This window comes from Procambarus clarkii, unplaced genomic scaffold (genome assembly GCF_040958095.1).
Source record: "Procambarus clarkii isolate CNS0578487 unplaced genomic scaffold, FALCON_Pclarkii_2.0 HiC_scaffold_109, whole genome shotgun sequence".
NCBI lineage: Eukaryota > Metazoa > Arthropoda > Malacostraca > Decapoda > Cambaridae > Procambarus > Procambarus clarkii.
Window position 1 is genome coordinate 833,657 of NW_027189142.1, and position 24,753 is coordinate 858,409.

General features: G+C 44.5%; 2 non-coding genes across 2 annotated transcripts; both read right to left on the reverse strand.

Moving 5' to 3' along the window:
* Positions 1-5,255: 5,255 nt before the first annotated feature.
* On the reverse strand, positions 5,256-5,374 carry LOC138360352 (5S ribosomal RNA). Its single transcript, XR_011226301.1, has one exon. It is a non-coding gene; the product is annotated as a 5S ribosomal RNA (ribosomal RNA).
* Positions 5,375-18,253: 12,879 nt separating this feature from the next.
* Positions 18,254-18,372, reverse strand: LOC138360353 (5S ribosomal RNA). Its single transcript, XR_011226302.1, has one exon. It is a non-coding gene; the product is annotated as a 5S ribosomal RNA (ribosomal RNA).
* Between the last annotated feature and the right edge of the window lie 6,381 nt (positions 18,373-24,753).

A 24,753-nucleotide genomic window follows, 5' to 3' on the forward strand; every position in this document is an offset into this window, starting at 1 on the left:
CGCTGTTACACACCCTCCGAGAACTCTACCTTCAAGACATCAACCCTCAAGAACCCAACCTTCAAGAAATCTACCCCAGCGTGTCAACACCCCTGCTCCTCACTCATCTGATGAATCGGATGAGGACGTATCTGTCGGTACACCATCACCCCCAAGGAAAGATCACCTTCAAGCATCAACACGAACCGTGACCACCAAGACCGACAAGCCCAAAAAAAAGAACAACGATCAAAGTTTGGTGAAATCAACAAGAAAGAAGACTCCTAACGAACTGACTTAACATCATCTGACATCAAACCTCCACTGCCAGCTGCTTGCGTTCCCGGCCTCTGTGTGTATTGCAAATGACACCCCACTCAATTCTACTTTCATCTGATCAAGCTCAAATCCACGGTGGTTGGGCCACCGATCTTTCATCTCCCCTCTTCACCTCATCTCCAGATCCTTGCTCAAGATTTCTGCAACCTCGCCCCGTTCTTCCATCCCCTGCTTGCCAGCTCTATGGACTTTTTAATCCGTTAATAATCCGGCCATCACAAACCACAGTTGTTCACCATGGCTCGCACCAAGCAGACTGCTCGCAAGTCCACGGGAGGCAAGGCTCCTCGTAAGCAGCTGGCCACCAAGGCAGCACGCAAGTCTGCTCCTGCCACAGGGGGCGTGAAGAAGCCTCACCGTTACAGGCCCGGAACGGTCGCCCTGCGTGAGATCCGTCGTTACCAGAAGAGCACAGAGTTGCTCATCAGGAAACTTCCCTTCCAGCGTCTGGTGCGCGAGATTGCCCAGGACTTCAAGACCGATCTTCGCTTCCAGTCGTCTGCCGTCATGGCTTTACAGGAGGCATCCGAGGCTTACCTGGTCGGTCTCTTCGAGGACACTAACCTCTGTGCCATCCACGCCAAGCGTGTCACCATCATGCCAAAGGACATTCAGCTTGCTCGCCGTATCCGTGGAGAGCGTGCATAAGCTAAAACGACCACCCTAGTATACACCAAACTCGGCCCTTCTCAGGGCCAAAATATCCTTCTAAGGAGATTTCAGACATTCCTAGCATCAGTCATATGAATTAACCTTCATCTATACATATAATAAATAAATAAATACAATAATTTAGGTGTCATACATACACTGTACACGTGATATCAATAAATCAAGTCATTTGTAGTACAACCTGTCCTCTTACAAACAAAATGCCGTCGCTTTTCATTCTTATGCACTGCCAAGGATCCTTCCCCCCCCCCCCCCTCCAAAAAAAAAAAAAAAAAATTGTCATACTGTACTAGAAATAAAAGCAGCTTGTATAAGTGACATACTGTCCTGTCCTGTTTTATTCTGTTTTTGGTCCTCTGGCTTAATCTGTTAAGTTAGGAGATGACATTTTAAATTAACCGTTTTCTTGACATTTTCAAACCTTAAGAGGGTGGCCTGCATAGTAATCCTAATGTGGAACATAACAATGAATCTCTAATCTCTAGAAAAAAGATACCGAGTGTTTATATGTGTGTTGAGAGAGAGAGAGAGAGAGAGAGAGAGAGAGAGAGAGAGAGAGAGAGAGAGAGAGAGAGAGAGAGAGAGAGAGAGAGAGAGAGAGAGAGAGAGAGAGAGACATGCAGAGACAGAGACAGAGACAGACAGACAGACAGACAGACAGACAGACAGACAGACAGACAGACAGACAGACAGACAGACAGACAGAGACTGAGAGAGAGAAACACACACAGACAGTTTCATAAATATTCTCATTTTATAGCTATTTGCTTTCAGTGACAGAGGTTTTTGTTATAATAGTATTGGTGTCTAACACTCACAATCTCTTTAGAAATTAAAGTGTGGCTCCAATGGAGCCGAGTTTGTTGGTTTGAGGCCAAGCCACCACCACAGGGCAGTAAGTAAGCCGTTTACTTGGAGGAGGTGTACTTGGTGACGGCCTTAGTGCCCTCAGAGACGGCGTGCTTGGCCAGTTCTCCGGGCAACAGGAGCCTTACAGCCGTCTGGATCTCCCGACTGGTAATGGTGGAACGCTTGTTGTAGTGGGCCAGGCGAGAAGCCTCGGCGGCGATGCGCTCGAAGATGTCGTTCACGAACGAGTTCATGATCGACATGGCTTTGGAAGAGATACCAGTGTCGGGGTGGACCTGCTTCAGCACTTTGTAGATGTAGATGCTGTAGCTCTCCTTCCTCCTGCGCTTCTTTTTCTTATCGCCCTTGGCAATGGCCTTCTGGGCCTTTCCGGCCTTCTTGGCAGCCTTTCCAGATGCCTTGGGTGGCATGATGATGCTCGTGCTGGCTGGCGTTGCGATACAATAATGAACTTTTGCGCGAGTCGAGCTTTCCTTTTATATCCCGCTCGCGACTCAGCTCAGAGCGGGTCGCGTGGCGGAGCGCGCTGATTGGTCAGTGGCGGACTCCCTTGATCCTGAGCGGGGTATATAACACGAAGCTCGATCTGCGGGCCGGCATAAAACACCACAAACCCACAACAGCAGCAGCAATGTCAGGACGCGGCAAGGGAGGCAAAGTGAAGGGCAAGTCAAAGTCTCGCTCCAGCAGGGCCGGACTTCAGTTCCCCGTGGGCAGAATTCACCGTCTGCTGCGTAAAGGCAACTACGCCGAACGCGTCGGTGCTGGCGCTCCTGTCTACCTGGCAGCCGTCATGGAATACCTCGCTGCCGAAGTTCTGGAGCTCGCCGGTAACGCCGCACGTGACAACAAGAAGACCCGTATCATCCCACGTCACTTGCAGTTGGCCATCCGCAACGACGAAGAACTCAACAAACTTCTGTCTGGCGTAACCATTGCACAGGGAGGTGTTCTTCCAAACATTCAGGCAGTTCTTTTGCCAAAGAAGACAGAGAAGAAGTAAGCACTTCTGCCACCCACCACGACAAATACCATAACCAGGCTCCATCCGGAGCCACACACACTTTAATAGAGAGATTCAAGTAGACAATCAACTTTCAAACATTAATAATAACATTTATATTGATTTCATGTGAAATGTGTACATAACAAACAAACAAAACAAAATTATAGGGGATATTCAGCATCACTTGGAATATTAACCAATCATATAAATCCAATATATATTTTATATTTTACTTTAAGCGAGGAATTCATATTCTATCAATTTTTAATCATACAAATGAACAAAAGCAATTCTTCACTAGACGTAATGAATGAATAAATGATCAAGGTTTTAATGTGTTTCATGAATATATATATATATATATATATATATATATATATATATATATATATATATATATATATATATATATATATATATATATATATATATAATATAATATATTATAATACTTGTGAACCAGAATATGTTTGAGCAGCAGCGATCGTGCCATTGGCCGAAGTGCAACAATTCAAATAATTTAAAGGGCCTGCTCGGGTATATAAGAGAGGCTGGGAGACTGGGGCCGGTGGTGGGTGATGGGTGGTGGGTGATGGGTGATGAGTGATGGTGTGGTGTGGTGTGGTGTTGTTAAGAGTTGATTTACGGCCAGCCAGCCAGCTGCAGCCAAGGCAGGGCAGGGCAAGGCAAGGCAAGGCAAGGCAAGGCAATAACAGGACAGGACAGGCAAGGCAAGGCAAGGCAAGGCAAGGCAAGCAGGCGGGCGGGCGGGCGGGCGGGCGGGCAGCCAGCCAGCCAGCCAGCCACTCCCACTTTGTATTTATATGCATTCAATTTATATTCAAACATTATATATGTTAAGGGCCTAGTTTTAGTGTTTATTTTAAAAATGACAAACATCGAGTCGTTTTACCAGTCCTTTAGCGTTAACGGTGATGCATTTTAAAACTGAACAGAAATCACCTTTTCTGGATATATCAAATATCGAATCCGCTTAATGTGCCTACAATTCAATCATTCAAAAAATACATAATTTACATCATGCCTTTTCATAGAACAGACAATAAGATTTGAGACAATAAGAACTTTAGTTTTATAACTAAAGTTGCACAATTATACCAACTCTATGGTGGCTGGGTGGTAAGGTGTGTGGCTGGTGTTTTGGAAGTCGCGAGTTCAAACGACCCAATGGGAGTACTTTTTTTTTTTTTTATGCCATACAATCTTCCTAGTACTATTATGTAGGTGTGTGTGTGTGTGTTTTTATTCATTCTTTGGTTTTATAGATGACATACATATTGACTCCTTTTACCGGTCCTTAATTAGGCTCTGGGGAAGCAATGGTGGTGGTGGTGGTGCATTTAAAACTAAACCAAAAATCACCAGTTCTGGACGCGTCAAATATCATATCCGCTTAATGTGTCTACAACCTAATTACTTAAAACTACACTATTTAATTCATTCATATCATGTGCATATTGGTCATTATGCTCATACAACCGACATAACAATTTATTTTCATTATTAGAATCATACATTTCATCAAGTAATACAGATACAAAGAGATTTTCTTTCTGAGAAGACCGTTAGTATTGGCTGGCTGGCAGGCAGGCAGGCATTTGAGGGTTATTATTTCGCCTGTTGATTGGGGGGAGGGTTGATGTGTTAGGGGGTTTTCGGTTAGGTGTGGTGGTGGTGATTGGTGGTGATTGGTGGTGGTGGTGATTGGTGGTGAGTAGTGGTGGTGGTGGTGGTGGTGGTGGTGGTAGTGGTGGTAGTAGGTGGGAGGGGGGGGGGGGAAGGGGAATGATGGTCTGTGGATTCCTTCTCCGTACCCCCTTACATATAAGCAAAAACATGCCTTCCTGTGGGTATAGAAACATTAACACAAATTATATCAGTAACTGATATTGTAGCCTTTTAAACAGAAAAGATTTGTACATACAAATACTTTTAAATTATCATTTATTTGTGGAAATGGCATTTACGTCATTAAATTGATACCTCAGCATCAAGTGTCCTGCAGTGGTCCAGTGGTAAAGTGTATATAAGTGATGCGTATTCTTGGAGTTGCGAGTTCAAACCCGGATTAAGCTATATATATATATATATATATATATATATATAATATATATATATATATATATATATATATATATATATATATATATATATATATATTTTGTTTTGTTTTGGTTGTTTGTTTTTGTATAAAGCCTCACACACTATATTAAGCGAGTTTGTTTTAAACATGACATACATATTAATTCATTTTACCAGGCCTTATTCCACACAACTCCGTGAATTTCCCGTGGAGCCAGCCAGCCAGCCAGCCAGCCATTCAAACAAAAACAAACGAAACAAAACAAAACAAAACAAAAAACATTATTGCCAACAGCATTTGGTGTTCCCAGGCGGTCACCCATCCAAGTACTAACCAAACCCAACGTTGCTTAACTTCGCTGATCGGACGAGAAGCGGTGTTCTCAACGTGGTATGGCCGTTGGCATGAGACTGCCTACACATTGTGGCTAATAACCAACTCTTTTTAGTCATCACGGCAGGATACGGACCTTCTTGTGGTGTCTTAATGGTAATTGTATCCTAACATATTTTTGTCTCCTTGGCATGGATATTTAACATCGTTTATTCAGTCTTGGGTTTATGTTCTTTCGCCATTTACAGACATTTTACATCTACCTACTTCCTCAGCCTACCCTGCCAATTTCTAATGAATTTGTGGATTTTCTTTTGTAATACATACATGTGTGTGCTCATCTGCTCTTCAGTTTTTATGATATTTGTCTCATCTGTCCTGCTTTATGATACTTTTACAAAGAACATGAACAAATGCTTCTATTTTAGAGAAGATATGGGATCCAGGTTTCGGAGCCGTAAAACCAACCGTCGTGATTGGTGGACGAGTTGCCAGGTTGCAGCTTCTGTACCGTGCCGGCACATAAATAGGTTCGGCTCAAGCGGCGGCAGCATCATTCCCCCGTGACTGTCTGAGCGTCTCTCATCACCTTGGTTATCTCATCATCATCATGGTAGAAGCAAAGCCTACCAAGAAGGCTGCGGCTGCTGCTGCTGTGGTGGCCACCACCAGGAAACCTCGCGTCCAGGTTGCTCACCCGAAAACTAGTCAAATGGTTCTAGCCGCGGTCGCAGCACTCAAAGACCGTAAGGGCTCGTCTCTACAAGCAATCAAGAAGTACGTTGTTGCCAACAACAAAGTCGAGGCTGCCAAGATCGCCATTTACATCCGAAGATTTCTCAAGAAAGCAGTGGCTGACGGCATTCTTGTTCAGACCAAGGGAAGTGGAGCTAGTGGATCATTCAAGCTGGCCGTAGCAGAGAAGAGGGCCGTTCTAACTCCCAAGAAAGCCACCACAACCAAGAAACCATCTACAGCAGCAAAGAAGGCCGTGGTAACTCCCAAGAAAGCCGCCACAAGCAACAAACCACCTACAGCCTTGAAAAAGAAGCAGCAGCAGCAGCAGCAGCAGCTTGTTGTTGGGAACAAAAAGCCCAAAATAAAGAGAGCTTCAAAATCTCCCAAACCACCCAAGGCAAAGAAAGCTGTCAAGAAAACAACAAAGGCAAAATAAACGACGACATGCAAGCAGCATGAATACACATGACAATAAACATCCAGGCCTCCCCCCTCAGTGGAGGGGCCTCATATGATTCCAAAAAGAGTTTAGTTTTGTAGACAAATAAATCATTACTTTTGGGGTAGATTTACTCTGTATATTATATATATATATATATATATATATATATATATATATATATATATATATATATATATATATATATATATACACATATACATGGGTGAGGTGATATGGTACCAAAGTTTTGGGTGAGGTGATTGACATTTACACAAGATAAAACACGAACCAATGGGAATAAAAACATAAGAATGGAAGTAACTGCAGAAGGCCTATTGGCCCATAACACAAGCACTTCCTCTTGATGCTTCTATATTGGTTCGGAGTCTTGAAGCTATAATATATATATATATATATATATATATATATATATATATATATATATATATATATATATATGCACACAAAACTAAATAGTCTTGTTAGACAAATTGCCCCTATTAGAGGCAAGTTGACTAACAAGCCGAATGACTGCAATTGTTTTGAATTTGAGTTAAATCTAACATAGAAATGTAATCAAACCTAACCTAACCTATGCTAACCCAAGCTAAGCTAACCTAACCTAACCTAAGCTAACCCAAGCTAAGCTAAGCTAACCTAACCTAACCTAAGCTAAGCTAACCTAACCTAACCTAACCCAGCAATTCATGATCTTAATATAATACTGTTAATTGGATAAACCAATTTGGAAAGAAATGTTCGAAAATAACAAAATTAACTGTGCTTGTTAGGAAAATTGGGCCTTGCATACTTGTCCCAATAGTGTGGTTCTCGCTTTTAGGTACGACATAAACGTATACCTAAGTTGAGAGAGAAAAAGATTCGCACTCAAACATGCATATCGATTGCCAGTCCTGAATTCTGGGTAGATATTCGTGTCCTCCCTTTTCATTTACCATCATTTGGATACTATCAAAACAGCTCTGAGAAGGATAAAATGAATAAAACGGGTAGCTCACTCATGTAAAAAGGAAGAGTTGGGAAAGATCTCTCTCTCTCTCTCTCTCCCTCACCCCCCCCCCCCCCCCACCACCACCAATGATCCTGCTCTGCTAGTATATAACGGAACAAACCTTCCCCCCCCCCCCACCCCTCCCTCCCCAATCAGAGTCCCTTTAAGCATGCGAGGATAAAAAATAGATTTCATAAGACCCAATGTGCTAGCTGATATCAAAACAATTTATGTTATCGTCTATTAAGCCCTTCAGTAAAAAAGTATAGGGACCTAATTAGGTCCCGTTTTGAGGTGGTGGTGGGTGGAATCGATGGATTAGCCAAGCTCTTATCCGCCGAATCCGTAGAGGGTACGACCCTGGCGCTTCAGAGCGTACACCACGTCCATGGCAGTGACGGTCTTCCTCTTGGCGTGTTCCGTGTAGGTTACAGCATCACGGATGACGTTCTCGAGGAACACCTTCAGGACGCCACGGGTCTCTTCGTAGATGAGACCCGAAATACGCTTCACGCCGCCACGACGAGCTAAGCGACGAATAGCGGGCTTGGTGATGCCCTGGATGTTGTCACGTAGCACCTTACGATGACGCTTGGCGCCACCCTTTCCGAGTCCCTTGCCTCCCTTGCCGCGTCCAGTCATGGTGTTGAAGTTGTGTGAATAATAATAAAATTTCGGAATCAGAATCAGAATAATACAGGAGAAGATGCCCATAGGGGCGAGTTTGGAAGTGGGGACAGAAGAAGATAAGGGGGGGTGAGAGGAAGAAGATTTGTAAGAGAAAAAGTGCCAGGGCTAAACCCAGCTGCGTGTCGTTAGGTTGCGGCTTTCGAGGCAGGGACTCAGTCGGGTGTTTTCAGTGACAACATCGGGACATCACAAACTCACAACATCACAGTGATTGGCTCAAGAGCGTCAGGGCTGAACTTTTTTACGGATTGTTTGTGCTGGTTGTTGAGAGCTGAATATGTAATGATAGTGGATGCTGGGTGTTGAGAGCTAAAGTTTAACGAAATACAGAGTTAGGAAGAGGATCATGGATGGTAGAGAAGAGGTCATGATTGTTTCGTGGTAGTCTGAGAGTGTGTAGGAGAAAATCAATGTGTTGTTCATGATGAGTGAGTAGTCTATCGATTTGTTTGTCTGATAGAGTTTTCCAGTAGGTATTTAGGGCAGGAATGTTAGTACTTTCATGGAGACTTTGACTGGTATTTAACTCTTGCCATCGGGTGTTGAGTACCCATCTTAGTGCTCTATTCTGTATTCTTTGAAGTTTTATTTTGTTAGTGCGTGCAGATAGAGAAAGAGCTAGTGGAGCGTATGTTAGGAGAGGTCTAATAAGTGCTTTGTAAAGGTGCATTTTTGTGTCAGGTTTTGCAAATCTAAGTCTGTATAGTTTCTTCATGGCTTGAAGAGCTATTGCATGTTTCTGTGTTATGTGTGTGTGAAAGAGTAGTTGTCGATCAAATGTGAGTCCCAGGACTGTGGAGGAGGGAGATACAGAGATATAAGTAGGATTTTGAGTGTATGAATAGAGTTTGAGAGGAATTGGGCGAATAGTTCTTTTACAGAAAAAGTAGGTGATTTTAGATTTGCTGGAGTTGGTTTTTATACGCCATTTGTACTCCCACTCAGTGACAACATCAAGTTCTGTTTGTGCTCTGTTTGTTAGTGTATCAATGGTGTTGCTGGTGACAAGGTGAGAGACATCATCAGCATAACATATGGTTAATGAAGTGTGATGAACAGGGTCAGGAATGTCGTTTATGTATAGGATGTAGAGTGTTGGGGCAAGAACAGAACCTTGGGGAACACCGGCGTTTAAGTTGAAGTAGTCAGAGTGTTGTTGGAGGAACTTAATTCTCATTGTCCTATTGTCTAAGTAGTTCGAAAGAAGTTTGGTGGTGATGAGAGGAAGATTAAAGTTGTTGCATAGTTTGAATTTTAAGCCGTCATGCCAAACAGTGTCAAAGGCCTTCTCAACGTCCTTAGTGATGAGTGCAGTCTTAAGTCTTTGGTGCTGATTGATACTGAGGTAGTTAGTCATGATGTTTAAGGCGTCGTGAGTGGACCGGTGAGGCCGAAATCCAAACTGTTTGTTAGTGAGTAAGTCATTGTGTTCAAGGTGCGTTCTAAGTCTCTGGTTGATCAGCCTTTCAAAGACTTTGCCAAGTGTCTCTAGAAGGCTGATGGGTCTATAGTTCTTTGGGTCAGTGTGGGGTTTCCCAGGTTTTGGAATAAGAACGGCTGTGGCAGACTTAAAGTTGAGTGGAAAGTACCCAGAGGCAAGGGAGGCGTTGAATAGGTTAGTGATAGCAGTAATGATAGAAGCAGGGAGTTGTCTAAGAAGGATATGTCCAATGCCAGACGCACCAGGGGCTCTACGACGAGTGCCCATGAGAGCTGTCTTGACATCAGCTAGAGTTAGGGGAGTCTGTAGTTCAGTGTTTGAATTGAGATTTTCAAGGCGAATGAGGTCGTCTGGTGTAGTTGCTTGTCTATTTTGGTGTATCCAGTCTTCGACTATTTCAATGTTGGGGCGTGCAAATGGTTCAGGAGGATGTGGGTGAAAGATTTGTTCCCAGTGGTGTTTAAAAATGTTGAGAACTGCTTCAGGATCAGTGATTTTGTTGTTATTATTTAGAAGGTATTTAAACGGTGTGTGAGTTGATCCTTGTAATCGTTTGATTCGTTTCCAGAATTCTTGAGGTGTCAGTTTTCTGTATTGTTCTGCTTGTTCTATAAGGTGTTTCCAATGTTTTGTGTGGTCTTCATCTAGGCTGTTAAGGATATGGTTTTTTAATGCTGTTAGGTCCCATAGTATTTGTCCATGACGATGTATGTTTTGTAAGAATCTAGTGTGATAGCAAGCTAAGAGGCGTTTGGAGCGAATGGAGGGGGTGAAAGTGAAATGTGGTTTGTGTGCTGTTTTAGGGATGGAGATGTTTGCTGCATGAATGATGGTGTCTTGTATGTTGCGTGCTTGTGTGTCGATGTCAGTGTGATGTTTGTCATTGTATTCATAAGTGAGATCAGTGTCATCAATGTGTTGTTTGAACATGTCCCAGTTTGCCCTATGGTATGAGAATTGAGGAGTGCTGGGGATGAGAATAGGATTTGTGGAGACTGTGAGAATTAAGGGAATATGATCAGAGCCCGTAATGGGCCCTGGTGAAATGAAGTGTTGCAAGTTGCTGCCGTGTCTGTTGGTGAATATGAGATCAGGCCGGCCAGAACCTGTATGTGTGAAACAAGTGGGGAAATCAGGGCCAAGAAAGAATAGATGTTTTTGGGTGTATATTTGGTGAAGCTGTCTGCCATGCTGATTTGTGGTATTGTGGTGGAATGTAGGGTGTTGTGCATTGAGGTCTGCAAGCAGAAAAACAGGCAAGTGAGAGTTGTTGAAGAGAGTTATGAAATCTTGCATGGGAATGTCGGTGTTAGGACGGGTGTAGGTTGTGCAGATGATGAGAGACCCCATTTGTGTATGAACTTTAATGGCTAGGAAATGTTTGTGAAGCCAATGAGTGTGTAAGAGTTCGTGTTTGTATGAAGAACGGATGAGTATTGCAACTCCTTCATGTGCTTCATCTGGTGACTGGTAAGAGGTGTAGCCATAATGTTTGATTTTATATGAGTTCGTGATGTATGTGCTATTTAATAATAGCACATCAGGTCTCTCGATCTCAATAAAATCTGACACCATGTGTCTAATGTTGAAATATGCCCGCACATTAAACTGTATGATCTTTATGAATTTTTAGGTTTTGATGGGGTGCTGGTGGGGTTTTGTGCATGTACAAGAGCATGAGGGTTGCGTGATTCAATGAGTTGGGCAGTTATTGAGGAGGGTGCATCTTGGAGGATGGTGGTAGGAATTGTAGGATATTTACAGCGGGAGGTGGGAGTAAGACAACGGGTTGCTGAACGGGCTCGGGACGAGACAAGATGAGTTACAGAAGAAATGACTGAAGTTGTTGGGGGATGGAGGGAGACAGAAGGCTTGTTGACAGGGACCGGGTGAGAGGTATCAGAGGTTGTAGTGTTAGTAGTCAGATTGGAAGTGGAGAGGACAATGTTGGGAGAAGAGGTTGAAAGTGCCTTTGACATGGATGCTTCAGTTTGGGATAGTCCAGGATGTGCTGTTTGGTCAGTGGCACCGTTTTCTGTAGCAGTCAGGAGTGGGTTGGTAGGAGATTGTGGGGGAACTGTAGTATTTTCTTCAGCTGAAGTCATGGTGTTTTGTGGAGTGAGGACTGTAGGCGAGAATGGAGCAGAGCGCAATAGTTGAGTAGGAGGAACAGAGATACTAGGAAGGCCGTTATGAGTGAGAAAGATTGGAAGATAGTCAGCAAAGTCACGGCCATCGTCCTTGGCCTTCAAGTAAGCAGCTTGTACACAGGCAGTGACTCGTTCATATGCAAGGTTCTGAAGAGGAGAATAAGGTGGAGGTGGTGGGTGAGGGAAGAGAGGTGGAGAGGACTGAGTTTGTTGTGCAGTATTATGATGATGTTGCTGGTGAGGTGAAGCATTAAGGACACTGGCATAGGACATTGAGGTGGCTGATGCTGTTTGGTGATGAGATAGGTTATGGGAGGTTGAAGAAGAGGAATGAGGGTGTGCTTGAGTGCGAGGTTGGTTATTGCGAAGAGATTTTAGGGTTTGCTTTCTCAAAGGGCAAGATTTGTCAACTGCTGAATGACCTCCTTGGCAATTGATGCATTTTAAAGTGTTGGCAGAGCACTGAGTGTAAAAATGGCCTTCTACAGAACATTTTGAACAAATTTGTGGGCTTTTACATTTCCGGGTTTCATGACTGTATTTGTAGCATTTAAAGCATTGCAGCAAAGGAAGATAGTCAACTGGACTAATGAGATAGGGAGGAGTGCTGGTGTGGAGGATTTTAATTCCATGGTGCAAGAGTTTTTGAGCTTCTGTAGGGGAGGAACATTGGATCTTGAGGTGTTTTGTATTGGGCACTGGGTATATCTCCATTACAGTAATAGCATTCCTGTGAGAGATGTCTTGAGAGAGATTGATAGTAGTAGGTGCTGAAAATTTCGGCACGATTTCCCCAGACTATATCCCGTCAAGCGGACGTACTTGTAGCATGGCAACTCCTAACTCCTGCCTGTCCTTACTTTATGCTTGTACTCGAGCAGAAACACGGCTTTCTCACAACGCTTTCAAAACTGCAGTTGCCTACTCGTCTGTTTCACGTCTCTGTGAAATGACTTTTGCACAAATCCAAAAAATAGAGCAAAATCAGCGATAATAGTGTTTGAGGTGAGCTGCCTGTTGGCTGCAGCCAGAGGAAGGAGGGGAGGGGCAACGGGGTGACGTAGGCGAGTCGAGCAGCCAATGGCGCTCGAGCAAGCGCCTCGAGACGGCGTATATAAGCAAAAATTTTTCGGCGCCGGCCATCTCCTGCTCCACACGCTTCTCCAGCTGCTGCTGTCCCTTCACCCGTCTCAGTGGCGAATTTCGCTGCTATCGACCCTTGGTGTGACCCTATAGAGGGTACCGACTATGCAGCACCTTCTGCTGCAGTACCTACCGCTGTTACACACCCTCCGAGAACTCTACCTTCAAGACATCAACCCTCAAGAACCCAACCTTCAAGAAATCTACCCCAGCGTGTCAACACCCCTGCTCCTCACTCATCTGATGAATCGGATGAGGACGTATCTGTCGGTACACCATCACCCCCAAGGAAAGATCACCTTCAAGCATCAACACGAACCGTGACCACCAAGACCGACAAGCCCAAAAAAAAGAACAACGATCAAAGTTTGGTGAAATCAACAAGAAAGAAGACTCCTAACGAACTGACTTAACATCATCTGACATCAAACCTCCACTGCCAGCTGCTTGCGTTCCCGGCCTCTGTGTGTATTGCAAATGACACCCCACTCAATTCTACTTTCATCTGATCAAGCTCAAATCCACGGTGGTTGGGCCACCGATCTTTCATCTCCCCTCTTCACCTCATCTCCAGATCCTTGCTCAAGATTTCTGCAACCTCGCCCCGTTCTTCCATCCCCTGCTTGCCAGCTCTATGGACTTTTTAATCCGTTAATCCGGCCATCACAAACCACAGTTGTTCACCATGGCTCGCACCAAGCAGACTGCTCGCAAGTCCACGGGAGGCAAGGCTCCTCGTAAGCAGCTGGCCACCAAGGCAGCACGCAAGTCTGCTCCTGCCACAGGGGGCGTGAAGAAGCCTCACCGTTACAGGCCCGGAACGGTCGCCCTGCGTGAGATCCGTCGTTACCAGAAGAGCACAGAGTTGCTCATCAGGAAACTTCCCTTCCAGCGTCTGGTGCGCGAGATTGCCCAGGACTTCAAGACCGATCTTCGCTTCCAGTCGTCTGCCGTCATGGCTTTACAGGAGGCATCCGAGGCTTACCTGGTCGGTCTCTTCGAGGACACTAACCTCTGTGCCATCCACGCCAAGCGTGTCACCATCATGCCAAAGGACATTCAGCTTGCTCGCCGTATCCGTGGAGAGCGTGCATAAGCTAAAACGACCACCCTAGTATACACCAAACTCGGCCCTTCTCAGGGCCAAAATATCCTTCTAAGGAGATTTCAGACATTCCTAGCATCAGTCATATGAATTAACCTTCATCTATACATATAATAAATAAATAAATACAATAATTTAGGTGTCATACATACACTGTACACGTGATATCAATAAATCAAGTCATTTGTAGTACAACCTGTCCTCTTACAAACAAAATGCCGTCGCTTTTCATTCTTATGCACTGCCAAGGATCCTTCCCCCCCCCCCCCCCCCTCCAAAAAAAAAAAAAAAAATTGTCATACTGTACTAGAAATAAAAGCAGCTTGTATAAGTGACATACTGTCCTGTCCTGTTTTATTCTGTTTTTGGTCCTCTGGCTTAATCTGTTAAGTTAGGAGATGACATTTTAAATTAACCGTTTTCTTGACATTTTCAAACCTTAAGAGGGTGGCCTGCATAGTAATCCTAATGTGGAACATAACAATGAATCTCTAATCTCTAGAAAAAAGATACCGAGTGTTTATATGTGTGTTGAGAGAGAGAGAGAGAGAGAGAGAGAGAGAGAGAGAGAGAGAGAGAGAGAGAGAGAGAGAGAGAGAGAGAGAGAGAGAGAGAGACATGCAGAGACAGAGACAGAGACAGACAGACAGACAGACAGACAGACAGACAGACAGACAGACAGACAGACAGACAGACAGACAGACAGACAGAGACTGAGAGAGAGAAACACACACAGACAGTTTCATAAATATTCTCATTTTATAGCTATTTGCTTTCAGTGACAGAGGTTTTTGTTATAATAGTATTGGTGTCTAACACTCACAATCTCTTTAGAAATTAAAGTGTGGCTCCAATGGAGCCGAGTTTGTTGGTTTGAGGCCAAGCCACCACCACAGGGCAGTAAGTAAGCCGTTTACTTGGAGGAGGTGTACTTGGTGACGGCCTTAGTGCCCTCAGAGACGGCGTGCTTGGCCAGTTCTCCGGGCAACAGGAGCCTTACAGCCGTCTGGATCTCCCGACTGGTAATGGTGGAACGCTTGTTGTAGTGGGCCAGGCGAGAAGCCTCGGCGGCGATGCGCTCGAAGATGTCGTTCACGAACGAGTTCATGATCGACATGGCTTTGGAAGAGATACCAGTGTCGGGGTGGACCTGCTTCAGCACTTTGTAGATGTAGATGCTGTAGCTCTCCTTCCTCCTGCGCTTCTTTTTCTTATCGCCCTTGGCAATGGCCTTCTGGGCCTTTCCGGCCTTCTTGGCAGCCTTTCCAGATGCCTTGGGTGGCATGATGATGCTCGTGCTGGCTGGCGTTGCGATACAATAATGAACTTTTGCGCGAGTCGAGCTTTCCTTTTATATCCCGCTCGCGACTCAGCTCAGAGCGGGTCGCGTGGCGGAGCGCGCTGATTGGTCAGTGGCGGACTCCCTTGATCCTGAGCGGGGTATATAACACGAAGCTCGATCTGCGGGCCGGCATAAAACACCACAAACCCACAACAGCAGCAGCAATGTCAGGACGCGGCAAGGGAGGCAAAGTGAAGGGCAAGTCAAAGTCTCGCTCCAGCAGGGCCGGACTTCAGTTCCCCGTGGGCAGAATTCACCGTCTGCTGCGTAAAGGCAACTACGCCGAACGCGTCGGTGCTGGCGCTCCTGTCTACCTGGCAGCCGTCATGGAATACCTCGCTGCCGAAGTTCTGGAGCTCGCCGGTAACGCCGCACGTGACAACAAGAAGACCCGTATCATCCCACGTCACTTGCAGTTGGCCATCCGCAACGACGAAGAACTCAACAAACTTCTGTCTGGCGTAACCATTGCACAGGGAGGTGTTCTTCCAAACATTCAGGCAGTTCTTTTGCCAAAGAAGACAGAGAAGAAGTAAGCACTTCTGCCACCCACCACGACAAATACCATAACCAGGCTCCATCCGGAGCCACACACACTTTAATAGAGAGATTCAAGTAGACAATCAACTTTCAAACATTAATAATAACATTTATATTGATTTCATGTGAAATGTGTACATAACAAACAAACAAAACAAAATTATAGGGGATATTCAGCATCACTTGGAATATTAACCAATCATATAAATCCAATATATATTTTATATTTTACTTTAAGCGAGGAATTCATATTCTATCAATTTTTAATCATACAAATGAACAAAAGCAATTCTTCACTAGACGTAATGAATGAATAAATGATCAAGGTTTTAATGTGTTTCATGAATATATATATATATATATATATATATATATATATATATATATATATATATATAATATAATATATTATAATACTTGTGAACCAGAATATGTTTGAGCAGCAGCGATCGTGCCATTGGCCGAAGTGCAACAATTCAAATAATTTAAAGGGCCTGCTCGGGTATATAAGAGAGGCTGGGAGACTGGGGCCGGTGGTGGGTGATGGGTGGTGGGTGATGGGTGATGAGTGATGGTGTGGTGTGGTGTGGTGTTGTTAAGAGTTGATTTACGGCCAGCCAGCCAGCTGCAGCCAAGGCAGGGCAGGGCAAGGCAAGGCAAGGCAAGGCAAGGCAATAACAGGACAGGACAGGCAAGGCAAGGCAAGGCAAGGCAAGGCAAGCAGGCGGGCGGGCGGGCGGGCGGGCGGGCAGCCAGCCAGCCAGCCAGCCACTCCCACTTTGTATTTATATGCATTCAATTTATATTCAAACATTATATATGTTAAGGGCCTAGTTTTAGTGTTTATTTTAAAAATGACAAACATCGAGTCGTTTTACCAGTCCTTTAGCGTTAACGGTGATGCATTTTAAAACTGAACAGAAATCACCTTTTCTGGATATATCAAATATCGAATCCGCTTAATGTGCCTACAATTCAATCATTCAAAAAATACATAATTTACATCATGCCTTTTCATAGAACAGACAATAAGATTTGAGACAATAAGAACTTTAGTTTTATAACTAAAGTTGCACAATTATACCAACTCTATGGTGGCTGGGTGGTAAGGTGTGTGGCTGGTGTTTTGGAAGTCGCGAGTTCAAACGACCCAATGGGAGTACTTTTTTTTTTTTTTATGCCATACAATCTTCCTAGTACTATTATGTAGGTGTGTGTGTGTGTGTTTTTATTCATTCTTTGGTTTTATAGATGACATACATATTGACTCCTTTTACCGGTCCTTAATTAGGCTCTGGGGAAGCAATGGTGGTGGTGGTGGTGCATTTAAAACTAAACCAAAAATCACCAGTTCTGGACGCGTCAAATATCATATCCGCTTAATGTGTCTACAACCTAATTACTTAAAACTACACTATTTAATTCATTCATATCATGTGCATATTGGTCATTATGCTCATACAACCGACATAACAATTTATTTTCATTATTAGAATCATACATTTCATCAAGTAATACAGATACAAAGAGATTTTCTTTCTGAGAAGACCGTTAGTATTGGCTGGCTGGCAGGCAGGCAGGCATTTGAGGGTTATTATTTCGCCTGTTGATTGGGGGGAGGGTTGATGTGTTAGGGGGTTTTCGGTTAGGTGTGGTGGTGGTGATTGGTGGTGATTGGTGGTGGTGGTGATTGGTGGTGAGTAGTGGTGGTGGTGGTGGTGGTGGTGGTAGTGGTGGTAGTAGGTGGGAGGGGGGGGGGGGGAAGGGGAATGATGGTCTGTGGATTCCTTCTCCGTACCCCCTTACATATAAGCAAAAACATGCCTTCCTGTGGGTATAGAAACATTAACACAAATTATATCAGTAACTGATATTGTAGCCTTTTAAACAGAAAAGATTTGTACATACAAATACTTTTAAATTATCATTTATTTGTGGAAATGGCATTTACGTCATTAAATTGATACCTCAGCATCAAGTGTCCTGCAGTGGTCCAGTGGTAAAGTGTATATAAGTGATGCGTATTCTTGGAGTTGCGAGTTCAAACCCGGATTAAGCTATATATATATATATATATATATATATATATATATATATATATATATATATATATATATATATATATATATATATATATATTTTGTTTTGTTTTGGTTGTTTGTTTTTGTATAAAGCCTCACACACTATATTAAGCGAGTTTGTTTTAAACATGACATACATATTAATTCATTTTACCAGGCCTTATTCCACACAACTCCGTGAATTTCCCGTGGAGCCAGCCAGCCAGCCAGCCAGCCATTCAAACAAAAACAAACGAAACAAAACAAAACAAAACAAAAAACATTATTGCCAACAGCATTTGGTGTTCCCAGGCGGTCACCCATCCAAGTACTAACCAAACCCAACGTTGCTTAACTTCGCTGATCGGACGAGAAGCGGTGTTCTCAACGTGGTATGGCCGTTGGCATGAGACTGCCTACACATTGTGGCTAATAACCAACTCTTTTTAGTCATCACGGCAGGATACGGACCTTCTTGTGGTGTCTTAATGGTAATTGTATCCTAACATATTTTTGTCTCCTTGGCATGGATATTTAACATCGTTTATTCAGTCTTGGGTTTATGTTCTTTCGCCATTTACAGACATTTTACATCTACCTACTTCCTCAGCCTACCCTGCCAATTTCTAATGAATTTGTGGATTTTCTTTTGTAATACATACATGTGTGTGCTCATCTGCTCTTCAGTTTTTATGATATTTGTCTCATCTGTCCTGCTTTATGATACTTTTACAAAGAACATGAACAAATGCTTCTATTTTAGAGAAGATATGGGATCCAGGTTTCGGAGCCGTAAAACCAACCGTCGTGATTGGTGGACGAGTTGCCAGGTTGCAGCTTCTGTACCGTGCCGGCACATAAATAGGTTCGGCTCAAGCGGCGGCAGCATCATTCCCCCGTGACTGTCTGAGCGTCTCTCATCACCTTGGTTATCTCATCATCATCATGGTAGAAGCAAAGCCTACCAAGAAGGCTGCGGCTGCTGCTGCTGTGGTGGCCACCACCAGGAAACCTCGCGTCCAGGTTGCTCACCCGAAAACTAGTCAAATGGTTCTAGCCGCGGTCGCAGCACTCAAAGACCGTAAGGGCTCGTCTCTACAAGCAATCAAGAAGTACGTTGTTGCCAACAACAAAGTCGAGGCTGCCAAGATCGCCATTTACATCCGAAGATTTCTCAAGAAAGCAGTGGCTGACGGCATTCTTGTTCAGACCAAGGGAAGTGGAGCTAGTGGATCATTCAAGCTGGCCGTAGCAGAGAAGAGGGCCGTTCTAACTCCCAAGAAAGCCACCACAACCAAGAAACCATCTACAGCAGCAAAGAAGGCCGTGGTAACTCCCAAGAAAGCCGCCACAAGCAACAAACCACCTACAGCCTTGAAAAAGAAGCAGCAGCAGCAGCAGCAGCAGCTTGTTGTTGGGAACAAAAAGCCCAAAATAAAGAGAGCTTCAAAATCTCCCAAACCACCCAAGGCAAAGAAAGCTGTCAAGAAAACAACAAAGGCAAAATAAACGACGACATGCAAGCAGCATGAATACACATGACAATAAACATCCAGGCCTCCCCCCTCAGTGGAGGGGCCTCATATGATTCCAAAAAGAGTTTAGTTTTGTAGACAAATAAATCATTACTTTTGGGGTAGATTTACTCTGTATATTATATATATATATATATATATATATATATATATATATATATATATATATATATATATATATATATATATATATATACACATATACATGGGTGAGGTGATATGGTACCAAAGTTTTGGGTGAGGTGATTGACATTTACACAAGATAAAACACGAACCAATGGGAATAAAAACATAAGAATGGAAGTAACTGCAGAAGGCCTATTGGCCCATAACACAAGCACTTCCTCTTGATGCTTCTATATTGGTTCGGAGTCTTGAAGCTATAATATATATATATATATATATATATATATATATATATATATATATATATATATATATATATATATATATATATATATATATATATATATGCACACAAAACTAAATAGTCTTGTTAGACAAATTGCCCCTATTAGAGGCAAGTTGACTAACAAGCCGAATGACTGCAATTGTTTTGAATTTGAGTTAAATCTAACATAGAAATGTAATCAAACCTAACCTAACCTATGCTAACCCAAGCTAAGCTAACCTAACCTAACCTAAGCTAACCCAAGCTAAGCTAAGCTAACCTAACCTAACCTAAGCTAAGCTAACCTAACCTAACCTAACCCAGCAATTCATGATCTTAATATAATACTGTTAATTGGATAAACCAATTTGGAAAGAAATGTTCGAAAATAACAAAATTCACTGTGCTTGTTAGGAAAATTGGGCCTTGCATACTTGTCCCAATAGTGTGGTTCTCGCTTTTAGGTACGACATAAACGTATACCTAAGTTGAGAGAGAAAAAGATTCGCACTCAAACATGCATATCGATTGCCAGTCCTGAATTCTGGGTAGATATTCGTGTCCTCCCTTTTCATTTACCATCATTTGGATACTATCAAAACAGCTCTGAGAAGGATAAAATGAATAAAACGGGTAGCTCACTCATGTAAAAAGGAAGAGTTGGGAAAGATCTCTCTCTCTCTCTCTCTCCCTCACCCCCCCCCCCCCCCCCCACCACCACCAATGATCCTGCTCTGCTAGTATATAACGGAACAAACCTTCCCCCCCCCCCCACCCCTCCCTCCCCAATCAGAGTCCCTTTAAGCATGCGAGGATAAAAAATAGATTTCATAAGACCCAATGTGCTAGCTGATATCAAAACAATTTATGTTATCGTCTATTAAGCCCTTCAGTAAAAAAGTATAGGGACCTAATTAGGTCCCGTTTTGAGGTGGTGGTGGGTGGAATCGATGGATTAGCCAAGCTCTTATCCGCCGAATCCGTAGAGGGTACGACCCTGGCGCTTCAGAGCGTACACCACGTCCATGGCAGTGACGGTCTTCCTCTTGGCGTGTTCCGTGTAGGTTACAGCATCACGGATGACGTTCTCGAGGAACACCTTCAGGACGCCACGGGTCTCTTCGTAGATGAGACCCGAAATACGCTTCACGCCGCCACGACGAGCTAAGCGACGAATAGCGGGCTTGGTGATGCCCTGGATGTTGTCACGTAGCACCTTACGATGACGCTTGGCGCCACCCTTTCCGAGTCCCTTGCCTCCCTTGCCGCGTCCAGTCATGGTGTTGAAGTTGTGTGAATAATAATAAAATTTCGGCACGATTTCCCCAGACTATATCCCGTCAAGCGGACGTACTTGTAGCATGGCAACTCCTAACTCCTGCCTGTCCTTACTTTATGCTTGTACTCGAGCAGAAACACGGCTTTCTCACAACGCTTTCAAAACTGCAGTTGCCTACTCGTCTGTTTCACGTCTCTGTGAAATGACTTTTGCACAAATCCAAAAAATAGAGCAAAATCAGCGATAATAGTGTTTGAGGTGAGCTGCCTGTTGGCTGCAGCCAGAGGAAGGAGGGGAGGGGCAACGGGGTGACGTAGGCGAGTCGAGCAGCCAATGGCGCTCGAGCAAGCGCCTCGAGACGGCGTATATAAGCAAAAATTTTTCGGCGCCGGCCATCACAAACCACAGTTGTTCACCATGGCTCGCACCAAGCAGACTGCTCGCAAGTCCACGGGAGGCAAGGCTCCTCGTAAGCAGCTGGCCACCAAGGCAGCACGCAAGTCTGCTCCTGCCACAGGGGGCGTGAAGAAGCCTCACCGTTACAGGCCCGGAACGGTCGCCCTGCGTGAGATCCGTCGTTACCAGAAGAGCACAGAGTTGCTCATCAGGAAACTTCCCTTCCAGCGTCTGGTGCGCGAGATTGCCCAGGACTTCAAGACCGATCTTCGCTTCCAGTCGTCTGCCGTCATGGCTTTACAGGAGGCATCCGAGGCTTACCTGGTCGGTCTCTTCGAGGACACTAACCTCTGTGCCATCCACGCCAAGCGTGTCACCATCATGCCAAAGGACATTCAGCTTGCTCGCCGTATCCGTGGAGAGCGTGCATAAGCTAAAACGACCACCCTAGTATACACCAAACTCGGCCCTTCTCAGGGCCAAAATATCCTTCTAAGGAGATTTCAGACATTCCTAGCATCAGTCATATGAATTAACCTTCATCTATACATATAATAAATAAATAAATACAATAATTTAGGTGTCATACATACACTGTACACGTGATATCAATAAATCAAGTCATTTGTAGTACAACCTGTCCTCTTACAAACAAAATGCCGTCGCTTTTCATTCTTATGCACTGCCAAGGATCCTTCCCCCCCCCCCCCCCCCTCCAAAAAAAAAAAAAAAAAATTGTCATACTGTACTAGAAATAAAAGCAGCTTGTATAAGTGACATACTGTCCTGTCCTGTTTTATTCTGTTTTTGGTCCTCTGGCTTAATCTGTTAAGTTAGGAGATGACATTTTAAATTAACCGTTTTCTTGACATTTTCAAACCTTAAGAGGGTGGCCTGCATAGTAATCCTAATGTGGAACATAACAATGAATCTCTAATCTCTAGAAAAAAGATACCGAGTGTTTATATGTGTGTTGAGAGAGAGAGAGAGAGAGAGAGAGAGAGAGAGAGAGAGAGAGAGAGAGAGAGAGAGAGAGAGAGAGAGAGAGAGAGAGAGAGAGAGAGAGAGAGAGAGAGAGAGACATGCAGAGACAGAGACAGAGACAGACAGACAGACAGACAGACAGACAGACAGACAGACAGACAGACAGACAGACAGACAGACAGAGACTGAGAGAGAGAAACACACACAGACAGTTTCATAAATATTCTCATTTTATAGCTATTTGCTTTCAGTGACAGAGGTTTTTGTTATAATAGTATTGGTGTCTAACACTCACAATCTCTTTAGAAATTAAAGTGTGGCTCCAATGGAGCCGAGTTTGTTGGTTTGAGGCCAAGCCACCACCACAGGGCAGTAAGTAAGCCGTTTACTTGGAGGAGGTGTACTTGGTGACGGCCTTAGTGCCCTCAGAGACGGCGTGCTTGGCCAGTTCTCCGGGCAACAGGAGCCTTACAGCCGTCTGGATCTCCCGACTGGTAATGGTGGAACGCTTGTTGTAGTGGGCCAGGCGAGAAGCCTCGGCGGCGATGCGCTCGAAGATGTCGTTCACGAACGAGTTCATGATCGACATGGCTTTGGAAGAGATACCAGTGTCGGGGTGGACCTGCTTCAGCACTTTGTAGATGTAGATGCTGTAGCTCTCCTTCCTCCTGCGCTTCTTTTTCTTATCGCCCTTGGCAATGGCCTTCTGGGCCTTTCCGGCCTTCTTGGCAGCCTTTCCAGATGCCTTGGGTGGCATGATGATGCTCGTGCTGGCTGGCGTTGCGATACAATAATGAACTTTTGCGCGAGTCGAGCTTTCCTTTTATATCCCGCTCGCGACTCAGCTCAGAGCGGGTCGCGTGGCGGAGCGCGCTGATTGGTCAGTGGCGGACTCCCTTGATCCTGAGCGGGGTATATAACACGAAGCTCGATCTGCGGGCCGGCATAAACCACCAACCAACCTGGCAACTACCGACCAATCTCACTCTTAGACTCAATAGGCAAGTGCTTTGAAAAAATCATGTCAAACCGCCTTAACTACTACATGGAGTACAACAACCTCTTCACAGAAAAGCAGTTTGGCTTTCGAGCACATAGATCAACCCAGCACGCAATTAACATCATCTACGACGCCTTAAGCTCAATTCGCAAGCAAAAACAGGTAGCCTTGATTGCGACGAGGGACGTACACAAGGCCTTCGACAGCCTGTGGCACGATGGTCTGGTGTACAAACTAGCAGACTTACCAGCGCAAAACTGGACCCTCCTCAGGCTGATCAGTAATTTCCTTAAGAATAGGCAAGTTACCCCCAGCTTCAAGGCAAACGAGGCCGCAGCCTTCACCCCAACAGCTGGAGTCCCCCAAGGATCATGCTTGAGCCCGGTTCTCTTCAACATCTTTGTAAATGACCTGCCCCAACCAGAGTATAGGGACACCATTATCGTACAATTTGCGGACGACGTAACGCACGTAATAACATCTAACCCTAGCAGCCAAGCGGCCAAACATGCAACTGCAACCCGTAAGGCAAACGTAGAACTAGCAAGGACTGCTAACTGGGAAAGGAAATGGAGGATAACCACTAACCCAGAAAAGATTCAATTAAGCACTGTCGGCTGTATGGCCTTCTCAATTGAAAATGAGGGGGGAATAAGAATCAGGGGTGAACCCATAGCCATCTCAAACTCCAACACAGTGCTCGGTTACAACTTCAACAGGCTTCTCAACTCCTCCCAGTACGTATCCCAGAAGACAGCGATGGCCCGGGGCTCACTGGCGAGGCTCTTCCGTTTCAACCAAGCCCCATCCCACATCAAGCTCCACCTGTACAGAATGATCATAAGGCCTAGCTTGGAATACCCATACGTTCCCCTGAACCTCACCAACAAATCCAACATGTTGAAGATTCAACGAGTACAAAACAAAGCACTTCGCTTTGCAGAGGGCCTGACTCTGAGTGACAGGGTGAGAACCGACCTGATCCATGAGACGCTCAACATGAAGCCAATGAACATTAGGCTCAGCTACCTGGCCAGAAGACAGCTGTACCGTATGAAGAACATGTATGTCCCAGACCCAGAAGATCCCTTCGTAGCAGAAAACACCACCAGCGACTACGAGATCCACGAACCACCACACAGAACCAGAAGAATCACTCTCCAACAAAAAGTGATCAGACATATCCATGATGAGGCCTTCCC